General features: G+C 41.8%; 2 non-coding genes across 2 annotated transcripts in view; both read right to left on the reverse strand.

Annotated features, from left to right (window-relative positions):
* The window catches only part of LOC139616330 (5S ribosomal RNA), a 119-nt gene extending 77 nt beyond the window's left edge, over positions 1-42 (reverse strand). The window contains exon 1 of the ribosomal RNA XR_011688001.1: positions 1-42. This exon is cut by the window's left edge and continues 77 nt beyond it. This is a non-coding gene — a ribosomal RNA (5S ribosomal RNA).
* Positions 43-6499: 6457 nt separating this feature from the next.
* Positions 6500-6618, reverse strand: LOC139616331 (5S ribosomal RNA). The gene has a single exon (XR_011688002.1). It is a non-coding gene; the product is annotated as a 5S ribosomal RNA (ribosomal RNA).
* Between the last annotated feature and the right edge of the window lie 5882 nt (positions 6619-12500).

Below are 12500 nucleotides of genomic sequence, written 5' to 3' on the forward strand. Positions count from 1 at the left end.
TCGGACGAGATCGGGCGTGCTCAGGGTGGTATGGCCGTAAGCCGCAGAGCAAGTGACAACTACCCCCTTTATACATGATGATCCACACCATCACAGACATGGCTGTGTATGTCAAGCGCGGGTGTCTTTGCTTGACTTTCTTTCTTTCTTTCTTTCTCTCAACTTGTCAACTGTGTAATGTGATAATATGAAAGTGTGGTTTGTGCACTGTGAGCTGAACTGTCTGCACAGTGATTGACAGTTGAGCAGTGGCACAGTCAGTGCTGTTTACTGAAGCAGCAGCGTCCTCTGTTGTTTGCACAGAAAAGTGAAAAAGCTTACAGCACCTGGTATTCCCAGGCGGTCTCCCATCCAAGTACTAACCAGGCCCGACCCTGCTTAGCTTCCGAGATCGGACGAGATCGGGCGTGCTTTTTTTTTTTCTCTTTTATTATCAAAAAATTCAAATTTTTACATCATTCAATCTTATTCTCAACATGTAAACTCGGACAGTGAAAGCTAAAGTATGCAGTGATTTATGCTTTTTTTAAAACCCATATTTACATTATATTTACAAACACCAAAGAAAGAAACAACGAAAAATCAGTGCAGTCTCCACGCCCCCAGGAGAGATTCACATTAACTTTCTATGAAGACTGGATCTCCCTCCAATACAGTGAACTGAAGGGTACCGGTGTCCACATTTAAACCCAAAGAAAGAAAGAAACAACAACACCAAAAGGAGAAAAAACCAAACTAAAATGAAATACATTAAAATAAAATGGACTATAATGGCATGATGAAATAAAATACCCTGCTGGAACCAGATAGAACACAAATCAACCAGCAAGGAAGACCAACATTCTGAAGAGACATAATGACACTACTTAAAAAGCAAAACTTAGCACATTGTCTCCTGTTATTCTCACAAGTTTTGCTTTGTCTAAGAAGATTTTTTCAAATTTCTGTTTGTCTGCTTTTTGCATTGTCCGTATATGAAGTTTTATTGAGTTTGTGAAGATCTTCCACCTGTTGGTTTGTCTGTTATCATAGAGTGCATAGTTCCTGGCTGTATAGATTGTGTGTCTGGCGAAGGCAAGGATGATATTGATGAGTTCATTGTTAATTCCTTTTCTCTTTTCCGTTAGTCCAAATAGCAGAGTCCACTGCCAGTCCGTTGTGTTGGAAATCCTGAGTTCACAGCACATTTCCAGGAGTTCTTTGACCTGCTCAGAGAAAGGAATGCAGACGGGACAATGCAGGAGGAGATGCTCTAAATCCTCCTCCTGCTCTTGACAAACAGTACAGTCTCTTCCGTACATGTTTTTGTTAATCTGGTGCAGAATGACGCCTGTGAAGATCCTCCTGTGCCTTATTTTGTAATCTGTGTTAGTGCATTGTGGGTTACTGTAACAAGGACTTATGTTGTGCCAAATTGTAGACGTGTTTTTGAATGGGAATGCTTTCTTCCAGGTTATTTCTGAGGTGGGCCTCCGTGTGGCCTTTTTTAGCAACATAGTGTACCATGTTTTAGATTTTATTTCTTGCATGCTTTTGGTGTGTGCACCAGTCCACAGGAGGAAATCCAGGGTGTCATCCTGCACCTTACAAACAGAGTTTTTGTGGGCTTGTTTCCATTCAGGAGGCATGTTCTTTTCCATTTCCTCACACACCTGTTGTATGTACTGTTTTTTCCCCTTGCACCCTTTGTCCCTCAAAGCAGTCATTATTTTTTCACTGTCTATTTTACCCTTTCCATTCATTATGTCCCCTAATGTTTGCAGCCCTGCTGCCACCAGGAAGCCATATGAGAGGGAGGTGCCCCTACAAGTGAGCTCTGGATTGTGGAGGATGGGGAGCTTCAGTAACTGTGACCTATTGGAGACCTTTGTCTTGAGGAGTGGCCGTGCCAGCTCCCAGGCTTCAAGGATCTCTCTTTCAAACGGTTGGAGATGTGAGTACTGTTTCTTGGGTAGAATTTGGCAGAGGTTGTGTCTGCCACAGTGACCTAAGGAGGTTATTGTTTTTTGCAGGTAATCTTGCCATGGATGATTTTTAGAATTTTGCAAGGCTTTTTTGATTGTTTGAATTCTGAAGACATGTTTCTTTGTTGCAATATCAATTAGTTTTAGACCTCCTTCTTTATAGTCATTGATTATTGTCCTGTGTGCTATTAGATTTCTTTTGCTTCTCCAGAGAAACGTGGAGATGCTGTTATTTATGCTGGTTTGGATGTGTCCGGGTATGTCGTAGACTGCCAGTATGTGGTTTAGCTGTGAGAGCACAAGGGAGTTGGCTACGACCACCTTGCCTCTCAGTGTGAGCCCCCTCATCCTCCACAGTGCCAGCGTGCTGCTTATTTTTCCCAGCGCCTCCCTCCACGTTTTGTCTCTGGCTTTGTCCTGGTTTTTCCCCAGGTGCACTCCCAGGACCTTGACACTCTCTCCTGCCTCCCTGAACTGCCATCTGCCTGGTGACCGCACCACCTCGCCACAGTACATGATTTCTGATTTGTTAAAGTTGACTTTTGCCCCTGATGCTTTGCTGTATGTTTCAATATGAACTAAAACCTTGTCTATGCTGTCCTCATCCTGTGTCATTATGTTAGTATCATCCGCAAACTGTGCTATTTTGTGTTCTTTCCCTGCTGGTGATGTTATACCTTTAATTTGCTTGTCCTTCCTGATTAACATTCCGAGGGGTTCGGCCACCAGGCTGTATAACAGGGAGGAGAGGGGACAGCCTTGCCTTATTGATCTTTGAATCCGAAAAGTGTCTGATAATTGCCCATTGCATTTGACTTTACTGTTTGCATTGCTGTATAGTAATTGTATCCAATTTGTGAAGTTATTGCCAAAACCAAATTTTGCCAGTACTGCCCAGAGGAAATTGTGTTCGACTCTGTCAAATGCTTTGTTGAAGTCCACACCCAGATAGATTCCACCCTGTTTTGTCATGTGATTTATTGTTTCTTTAACTGACAGAATTGTGTCTGTGATGTCTCGCCCCGGAATGCCGTAAGCTTGAGACCAGTTGATGATGGAAGAAATGACTGATTTTAACCTGTTTGCCAATATCTTGGTGAGAATTTTGTAATCTGTGTTTAATAAACTGATTGGTCTGTAATTCTCCAGCAAGGCTTTGTCCCCTCTGTTCTTGTATACAACAGTTATTAGTCCAAGTGTCAAGGTCCTGGGAGTTCGACCTCCATTTTGCATATGGTTATACATTGTGAGTAGGATCGGAGCCAACCTGAGTTTAAAAGCTTGATAAAACTCAGCTGACAGCCCATCTGTGCCTGGACTTTTGTTCTTCCCCAGTTCTCCTATTGCCATCTCCACCTCCTGTAAGGTAAGTGGAGCATCACACCACTCTCTGTCCTCTTTAGACAATTTACTTTCAATACTCTCCATAGCTCCCTCCATACTTTCTGGTTTTATGTTACAACTTGTGAATAACTGTTTATAATATGTTTGTACTGTTTCTAAAAGATTTACTGCATCTGTTATTATTTCACCTTTCTCATTTTTCAATTCTTTTATGAATGTTTTGCTTTGCTTCCTTTTTTCTAGCCCCAAGAAATAGGCAGTACATTTTTCTCCTTCTGTGATATGCTTCGCCTTGCTCCTGATTATTGCTCCCTTGCACCTTTTCATTTCCAAGTGATCTAATTGAGATTTTAAACATATATATTTACTGACATCATAATTTGGTTCTTCTTCAATCTTCTCTAATTCTCTCCTTACCTGTTCTCTGATTTCTTCCTCTTCTCTGTTTTCTATCCATCTCTTTTGTTTGCAATAATTAATACATGCTTTTTTGATTCTTAACTTAGCTCCTTCCCACCACTCTATCACATCTTCTGTGTTCAATATTTCTTCAGTCATTGCTTCTAACAGATTATTCATTTTTCTTCTAAATTTCTCATCTTCAATGCAACTATTGTTTAAGCACCACAAGCCTCCATTTCTAAACTCTCCTGTTTTCCCCATTCTTATTTCTAGCAGAGAGTGGTCACTCCAGCTGTTGGGTATGTATCTTGCACTTTTTAACTGAGACACCACTGCTGGAGTGCCTAAGCATAGATCAATTCTTGACTGCTTCAACTTCCCTTCAACTACTTGTCTCCTTGAGAACTCTCTTTTGTTTGGCTGTAACACTCTCCATATCTCTGTCAGGTTATTATCATTCATGGTTTCATACAGTATTTTCCTGCTGGCATCCTCCTTAAATACATTATTTGCTGAGATATCCATTTTGTTTAAAACAACATTGAAGTCCCCTATTATCACACAATTCGTTTTACACCATTTTGTTATTTGTTTGAAAAATATTTTCCTGTTTTTTTCCTCATTTGAAGCATATACATTTATAATCCTTTGTTTTTCCCCCCCTCTTTCCACATCTATTACAATCATCCTGCCTTCAGCGTCTTTATGCACACAGTCCGTTTTTTCAAAGCTGTTTTCTTTGCATAAGATGGCCACTCCTCTCGCTAAATCTGTCCCATTAGCATACATGACCGACCCTCTCCACAGCGCTTTAACAAAACTGATGGCGCTTTCATCCCATCTTGTCTCTTGTAAACATAAGATATCACATTTGACAGACCCAAGAATGCATTCAATTTTCCCTCTGCTGCGGAGCCCACGGGCATTGAGCGAGAGAATAACTGTCATGGAGAGGGTGAGCTGCAAAAATGAGAGATTTGCTATCATATCTGATTTTTTGCCTTACTTTTTTTGCTTTTTTTCGCCTGCCTCTCTGTATTTTGCCTTTTTCTGATTTGCGTGATCTGTGTGAGGTCCATGTCGGATTCCGAGTCAGCCATTTGGGGAGCTGCTGGCGGTGCGCTCTTCGCCGAGCGCGGAGCGCAGAGCGGAGCGCTTTGCGGAGCGTCCGTTTCAGCCTGAGAGGCGGCGGTTAATAGTGATTTTTCCAGAGCAGGGAGATCGGCGGGTCCGAGAGCTTTTCCCAGTCCCGTCCCCGCCTCAGTGTGCTCTCTTTGGCCGCAGGGCAGACTCATACTAGCGCTCTCGATGTCAGAATCACACCACTGCGCGCTCACCAAGCTCTCGTCTGCCTGCGGCTCTGCGCTGGGACTCCTCGTCTCACCAGCTCCCGCCGCCTCACTGAAACACTCCATCTCCGCCTCCTCAGCTTCGCACTCACTCCCCTCCTGACCTGACTCAGACCCTTCACGGACCTCCTCTGATTCACTGTTCCTACAGACACAGTTTTCCATATTGTTGTGGCATAGCTCACACCTCTCCTCGACTTTTACGCATTCTCTCGCGTAATGCCCCTGGACTCCGCATTTATGACAGGTGAATTCCGGGCATTCTCTGAGGATGTGCCCTGGCTGAATACAAATTCTACACACCTTAACCTGCCTGTCATGAATCACCCTGAAGTATTCCGGCCCCGTGGCCGTTTGAAACCGAGCCGAATAAGGAAGAGACTGTACCGTTTCATTAAACTTTACTTTCACGTACCTGGTCCCGTCTGCGATTCTCGTTCCCGGCCACATTCTTCTCTTAATCTGTGATGTGGCCGACACTCCCCAGCCATGTAGTTTCTGCAGTATTTCCTCGTCCGTAATGTACGCCGGCAGCCCCAGGAATGACACCACCAGCTCGTCATTTGTCAGCTCCTTCCCCAGCACACTCGTTGCTCCGATCCTGAAGCCGTCCAGCAGCCTTTGTTTCCCAGACGTGTTCGTCATCGTGATCTCGTATCTCTTGTTACCAATGCATCTGCATGCAATTAGTCCCCCGCACAGCTCTCTCACACACTTCATTAGCTCCATCGTTGTTACATTGTCATCTCCGTTTAGCTCAATCTGGATCGTTAAATCTTTTTCATAAGCCGTTTTCGTTCCTGCTGTCTGTGTTTTCGCCGTTACCGTTTCGTTTAGTCCGTTTTCCTTTCTCAAAGTGTTTGTAAACTGTCCATTAGTCCTGGCCGCCATTTTGTCCATCCGTAGTTTAAACCCACAAACGGGTTCAAAAAAAAAGAGGGAAAAGAAAAAGCTGTAATCCCCCCAAACAGCGTTAAAGCTGTTGGGGGAATGAAAACACACAAAAACCACAGTCGCTCAAACACTAAAACACGCTCATTCACACAAATAATAACTCGAAAAAAAAACACTCGCTCGCTCGCTCGCTCTCTCTCGCTCACTTCCTATCTCTCAACTGCCGTGCAACCTGTCATGCGTGATGCGTGCTCAGGGTGGTATGGCCGTAAGCCGCAGAGAAAGTGACAACTACCCCCTTTATACATGATGATCCACACCATCACAGACATGGCTGTGTATGTCAAGCGCGGGTGTCTTTGCTCGACTTTCTTTCTTTCTTTCTTTCTCTCAACTTGTCAACTGTGTAATGTGATAATATGAAAGTGTGGTTTGTGCACTGTGAGCTGAACTGTCTGCACAGTGATTGACAGTTGAGCAGTGGCACAGTCAGTGCTGTTTACTGAAGCAGCAGCGTCCTCTGTTGTTTGCACAGAAAAGTGAAAAAGCTTACAGCACCTGGTATTCCCAGGCGGTCTCCCATCCAAGTACTAACCAGGCCCGACCCTGCTTAGCTTCCGAGATCGGACGAGATCGGGCGTGCTCAGGGTGGTATGGCCGTAAGCCGCAGAGCAAGTGACAACTACCCCCTTTATACATGATGATCCACACCATCACAGACATGGCTGTGTATGTCAAGCGCGGGTGTCTTTGCTCGACTTTCTTTCTTTCTTTCTTTCTCTCAACTTGTCAACTGTGTAATGTGATAATATGAAAGTGTGGTTTGTGCACTGTGAGCTGAACTGTCTGCACAGTGATTGACAGTTGAGCAGTGGCACAGTCAGTGCTGTTTACTGAAGCAGCAGCGTCCTCTGTTGTTTGCACAGAAAAGTGAAAAAGCTTACAGCACCTGGTATTCCCAGGCGGTCTCCCATCCAAGTACTAACCAGGCCCGACCCTGCTTAGCTTCCGAGATCGGGCGTGCTTTTTTTTTTTTTTTTTTTTTTCTTTTATTATGAAAATATACAAAGCTTTTCAGAACACAATATTTACATATACATACACATTAACAACAAAACAAAGCACAAAGGATAAAAATCATAAATTAATATGAAATCTACCTCCATCATCAATAGAAATAAGGCTACTGCCTTGCACAAAAAACTCCTCAAACAAACTCCTACTCAAAAAGTTCCATCGCAAAGCAACATCTTTCCTTAATACCGATACAAACAAAGCTAACACTTCTATCCTCTTCCCTTCAAAATGTGCTAAATTTCTCCTTAGCCATACTGCATATCTAGCATGACTTAATACAAAATTAAACAAATTAACATTCACAGTTTTTGATGTTTTACTTGAACCAAAAAAGAAAACTTTCTTCCAATCATTCGCTATCAGATCTAATTTCCAATTGTTTTTGATCAGGGTTATTAGTTTCAATTGAAAGTTCTTTAATTCCTTGCATTCAAAAAACAAATGCATCAGTGTTTCAGGATCTGATTTACAAACATCACAAAACCGATCTACATTTTTATTAATTTGGTGAATGACCACATTCGTGTATATTCTGTTTTGTCTGAGTTTGAAGTCCAAATTTTCACAGTCTATGCTATTGTACTTGACATGTAAATTTTTCCAAATTTCTTTCACATTCAGATCCTGAAATACCTTCAACCAAACATTTTCTGATGCTGGGGTCTTGATTTCTTTCATCAGCATCAACGTGTACAACATCTTTACTTTTATTTTATTAAAGAGCATTTTCCCATCAATCTGATCAATGTACAGATCTGGTAGCTCACTCTTTCCTACCTGAACTGTTTCCCTCTCTATTGTTTTAATCCATATATCCGGTAAGCTTCCTTTTATGCACTTAATCACATTATCCACCTTAGTTCTACCTACCTCCTCGTCTATCTCCACAACACTGTCAAAAATGGCTCTATTTGGCAAGAAGCCAGGCACATACTCATAAGCAAAATCTCTCACTTGTTTTAATCCTGCTTGTATGAAAACTTTGTCATACAAAACATTCCCACTGTTTTTTATTTGTGGATTCATAAATACTGGCTGATCTAATATTTGATTTATTGTTTTGCAGTCATATTTCAGGTGCTCAATGAAATCTGCCCAAGCTAGAAATACCTCTTGATAAAACACAGGAAGATTTTCCAACATATTCTTTCTGAATCTCATAAAGATCCCACTGTCCCCACATCCTCCACTTTTACACAGAAAATCCTTAAAGAACCCTTTCCAACCATACTCCTCCTTACCATATAGATATTTTTTAACCACCTTTATTCTCAATGCTTTTCGTTTAACATCTAAGTCCATCAGTTTTAGCCCTCCCTCTCCATACCCTGCTATTAATGTCTTCATAGATATTTTAACTCCTTTTCCTCTCCACAGAAACTTACTTATTACAGCTCTCACCTCATTCAAAACCCACTCAGGGAGATCTAGAGCTCCCATCACATAATTAAATTTTGATAGAAGCAATGAGTTAATGACTACAACCTTACCTTTTAATCGCAGCCCTCTCATAGACCACAAATTTAATAATTGTTTAACTTTATTCAATATACCAGTCCATGTGGCATCTCTCGCTTCCTTACTCTGTACTCCTATGTTCACACCCAATATTTTAATGAAGTCTCTCGTTATCTTTAAAGGAATTTCACACTCTTCTGGATTTGTATGCCCTACACACATAATTTCTGATTTTTCTATGTTTACTTTTGCTCCTGATGCTCTCCCATATGTTTCAACATGTTTCATTATTCCTTTTACACTTTCTATGGTTCTGACAGTAAAGGTTGTATCGTCAGCAAATTGATGAATTAGACTATTTGTGCTATATGGTATTTGAATGCTTTGTAAAGAAATGTCTTTTTTACATAGTGTTGCCAATGGTTCTGCTGCTAAAGAATAGAGCAAGGCTGAAAGAGGACAGCCTTGTCTGACTGACCGTTGTACTGGGAAAACATCAGTGAGCATACCATTTATTTTCACACAACTTTTAGCATTTGCATATAGCAACATTATCCAATTAACAAACCTATCCCCAAAACCAAATTTGCCCAAAACCTGTTCTAAATACCCATGTTCAACCCTATCAAAAGCTTTATTTAAGTCTAAATTCAGGACTAGACCACCCTCACCATCATTATTCATACTATTGACTACATCTCTAATTGTACATATGACATCAGTGATGTCCCTACCTGGTATACTATAAGCTTGTGTTGGTGCTATTATTTCTCCTACCACGTCCCTCAATCTATTGGCTAAAGCTTTTGTTAAAATCTTGTAGTCCGAGTTCAACAGACTTAAAGGCCTGTAATTTTCTAATTTAAACGGACTCCCTCTTTTTTTAAACAAGATAGTAATAACCCCTGTTGCCATTGACTCTGGAACCGTTTTCCTTTCCTCCATACACTTATACACTTTCAACAGTATTGGCACCAATATATCAGAAAAAACCTTATAAAATTCATGTGTCAGGCCATCTGAACCTGGACTCTTGCTTGATTTCATTTGCTCTATAGCTATTTTAATTTCATCAATTGTCAAATCATCGTCACACATTTGTTTACTTTCATCTGATATTCTGGCATCAACAGTATCTAATATCTCATCCACACATTCCTGCACTATACCTTCCTTTTGAAACAGTTTTGCATAAAAAGCTTCCACTACCTCCAAAATGCCTACAAAATCTGTCACTCTCTCTCCATTCTCACTTTCTAGCTCCGTTATATAAGACTTTACCTGTTTACTTTTCTCCAAGTTGAGAAAGAAGTTTGTACACTTTTCTCCCTCAACTGCATACTGAGCCCTACTTCTGATAACTGCTCCCTCATATTTTTCTCTCTCATAATATTCTATCTCACCTTCTAATTTCATAAAGTATGTCCTATCCCGATTCGGATCCTCCTCCAGTCTTTCCAGCTCTTTTATTAATTTTTCTTTCACTTCATTTTCCTCTTTCTTTTTCACAAAGTTCCTCTTTTTTGCAAATCTAATACTTGTTCTTTTTATTTTATTCTTCATCTGTTCCCACCATAAACAAACATCGTCTTCAAATAAAGTATTTTCTTGCTCGTTTTTTATAAGTCTTGAAATAATTTTTCTATATTCCTCCTCTTTTAACAAACAAGAGTTTAAACACCAAACCCCCCCTCCCCTCCCTTCACATCTCACCCCAAAACCAAAAGTTAAAGCAGCATGATCACTTAAACCCAAAAACTTATATTTTACATTCAAAACCCAACTCAAAATATTTCTTTTAATCAAAACTAAATCTATTCTGCTTTGTTTCACTTTTCCCAAAACCATTTGCTTTCTTGAGTATTCTCTCCTGTTTGGATACATATCCCTCCATACATCAACTAAATCTTCCTTATTCATAACATCAAATAAAACACTCCTTGAAGTAACGTTTCTGAAATTAACACTGCTGGACCCATCCAGCCTTGTACACCATAAATTAAAATCACCAACCAAAATACATCTCTCAGTACAAAAAGTCCTCAAATTATCAAACATTTCTCTTCTTTCCTTTTCAATATTTGGTGCATAGACATTAATTAATCTAAACCTAATGTTACAAAAATTAAATTCAATGACAAGCAACCTCCCTTTGTCATCTTTGTGGACTACCTGTATGTCAGTCAATGTCTCCTCTTTTACCAAGATAGCAACACCACATGCTCTGTGACTCATATTATTTGCAATAATTTTGCCTCTCCACAGTGAGCTGATATCTTTAAAAACTTCGTCAGTCCAGTGAGTCTCTTGCAGGCACAGTACTTCTGCTTTTATGGCATTAAATACCAACTCCGCTTTCGTTTTTCCTCTTAGACCGTTACAGTTAAACGAAGCAATATGCAACATAAGGCATAAAACAAAAAAGAATAGCAGAGCAGCAGCCATACCTCTACTTTTTAACCTTCATCTTCTCCTTTTCCTTCGCCCTCTTCTTTCTCTTCAGCTGTCTGATGGTCTCTGCGCTGACGTCCATCCCCTCCTCGCCCTCAGACCCGTCCGACACAGCTTTCCCGTCTTTTTCATTTGCTGCCCGCGTTCCAAAGCCAGCATAATTGTCTGGATTTTGTGGTGCTGGATTATCAGAGTCTCTCCCTCCTTCGTCTCCTCTCGATTCCCCACAGTCACGGTTTCCCTCCTCGTGGGTCTCTCCGGTCATTCCCGGCTCCTCCCTCTCGACGCCGCCTCTCCGTCCATCCTCCTCTCTCCCCGTATCGGCGCCGTCCTCCGCCTCTCTCTCCTCCTCGTCAGAGACGTCGGAGTATGACGGCTCTTCGGCGTCCTCCCCCGGCTCTCCACACACACACAGGGAGATCTTTTCTTTGCACAGAGCACATTTCCCCTCCGCATCACACTCTCGTGCGTAATGCCCCTGTTTCCCACATTTAAAACAAATAAAAGTGGGACAGTCTCTGACAATGTGGCCAGGCTGTATACACAAGCGGCAAACTTTAACTTGCCTGTCATGGATGACGCGGAAGTGCTCCGCTCCGCTTACCGTCTCAAACTTAGTGGAATATGGCAATGATTTCACAGCGTCTGTGAAACGGACCTTTAAAAACCTCGTCCCATCAGCGATGTCCGTCCCTGGCCACATCCTCCTCTTAATGGACGAGACCGCAGTGACTCCCCAGTCCTGTAGTTTTGCCAATATTTCCTCATCCTCTATGTAAGTGGGCAGATTAATGAATGAGACGACCATTTCATTGTTACCCAGTTCTTTCGCCATCAGTCTGTTGTTCCCAATTCTCAGTCCGTCCATCAGCTTTTTCTTCCCGCTTTCCTCTTTCATCGTCAGCTCGTATGACTTTGGCGTCTTAAAACGGCAGCCAAGCACTTCTCCACACTCCGCCCTCACTTTTCTCAGCATGTCCATCATCGTTGTTCTCTCCTCTCCTTCTATTTCCAACATGATTGTCAGTCTCTTTTCGTACATTTTCTTCTGTTTGTCCGCACTCGCGGGCATTCTCTTCTCCGTCGTCTTTTCCGTTCCTTTGTCTGTCACCGTTGGATCCATTTGAATGATTTTTTAAACACAAAGAGTCCCCCAGACAGCAAAAGCTGTCGGGGGATGTAACCCACAAATTAAATACTAAACTAAAAAATTACAAACCAGCAAAAACCAAGGCTGAAAACGATCCAAAAAAACACGGACTGATTGACTGTCGTGAACGTACGGCGTGCTCCTCCTCTGTGCGTGTTCAGGGTGGTATGGCCGTAAGCCGCAGAGCAAGTGACAACTACCCCCTTTATACATGATGATCCACACCATCACAGACATGGCTGTGTATGTCAAGCGCGGGTGTCTTTGCTTGACTTTCTTTCTTTCTTTCTTTCTCTCAACTTGTCAACTTGTCAACTGTGTAATGTGATAATATGAAAGTGTGGTTTGTGCACTGTGAGCTGAACTGTCTGCACAGTGATTGACAGTTGAGCAGTGGCACAGTCAGTGCTG

The sequence above is a fragment of the Trachinotus anak genome, unplaced genomic scaffold (assembly GCF_046630095.1).
Source record: "Trachinotus anak isolate AG129_WGS33_773 ecotype Australia unplaced genomic scaffold, CSIRO_AGI_Tana_v1 ptg000056l, whole genome shotgun sequence".
Classification (NCBI taxonomy): Eukaryota; Metazoa; Chordata; class Actinopteri; order Carangiformes; family Carangidae; genus Trachinotus; species Trachinotus anak.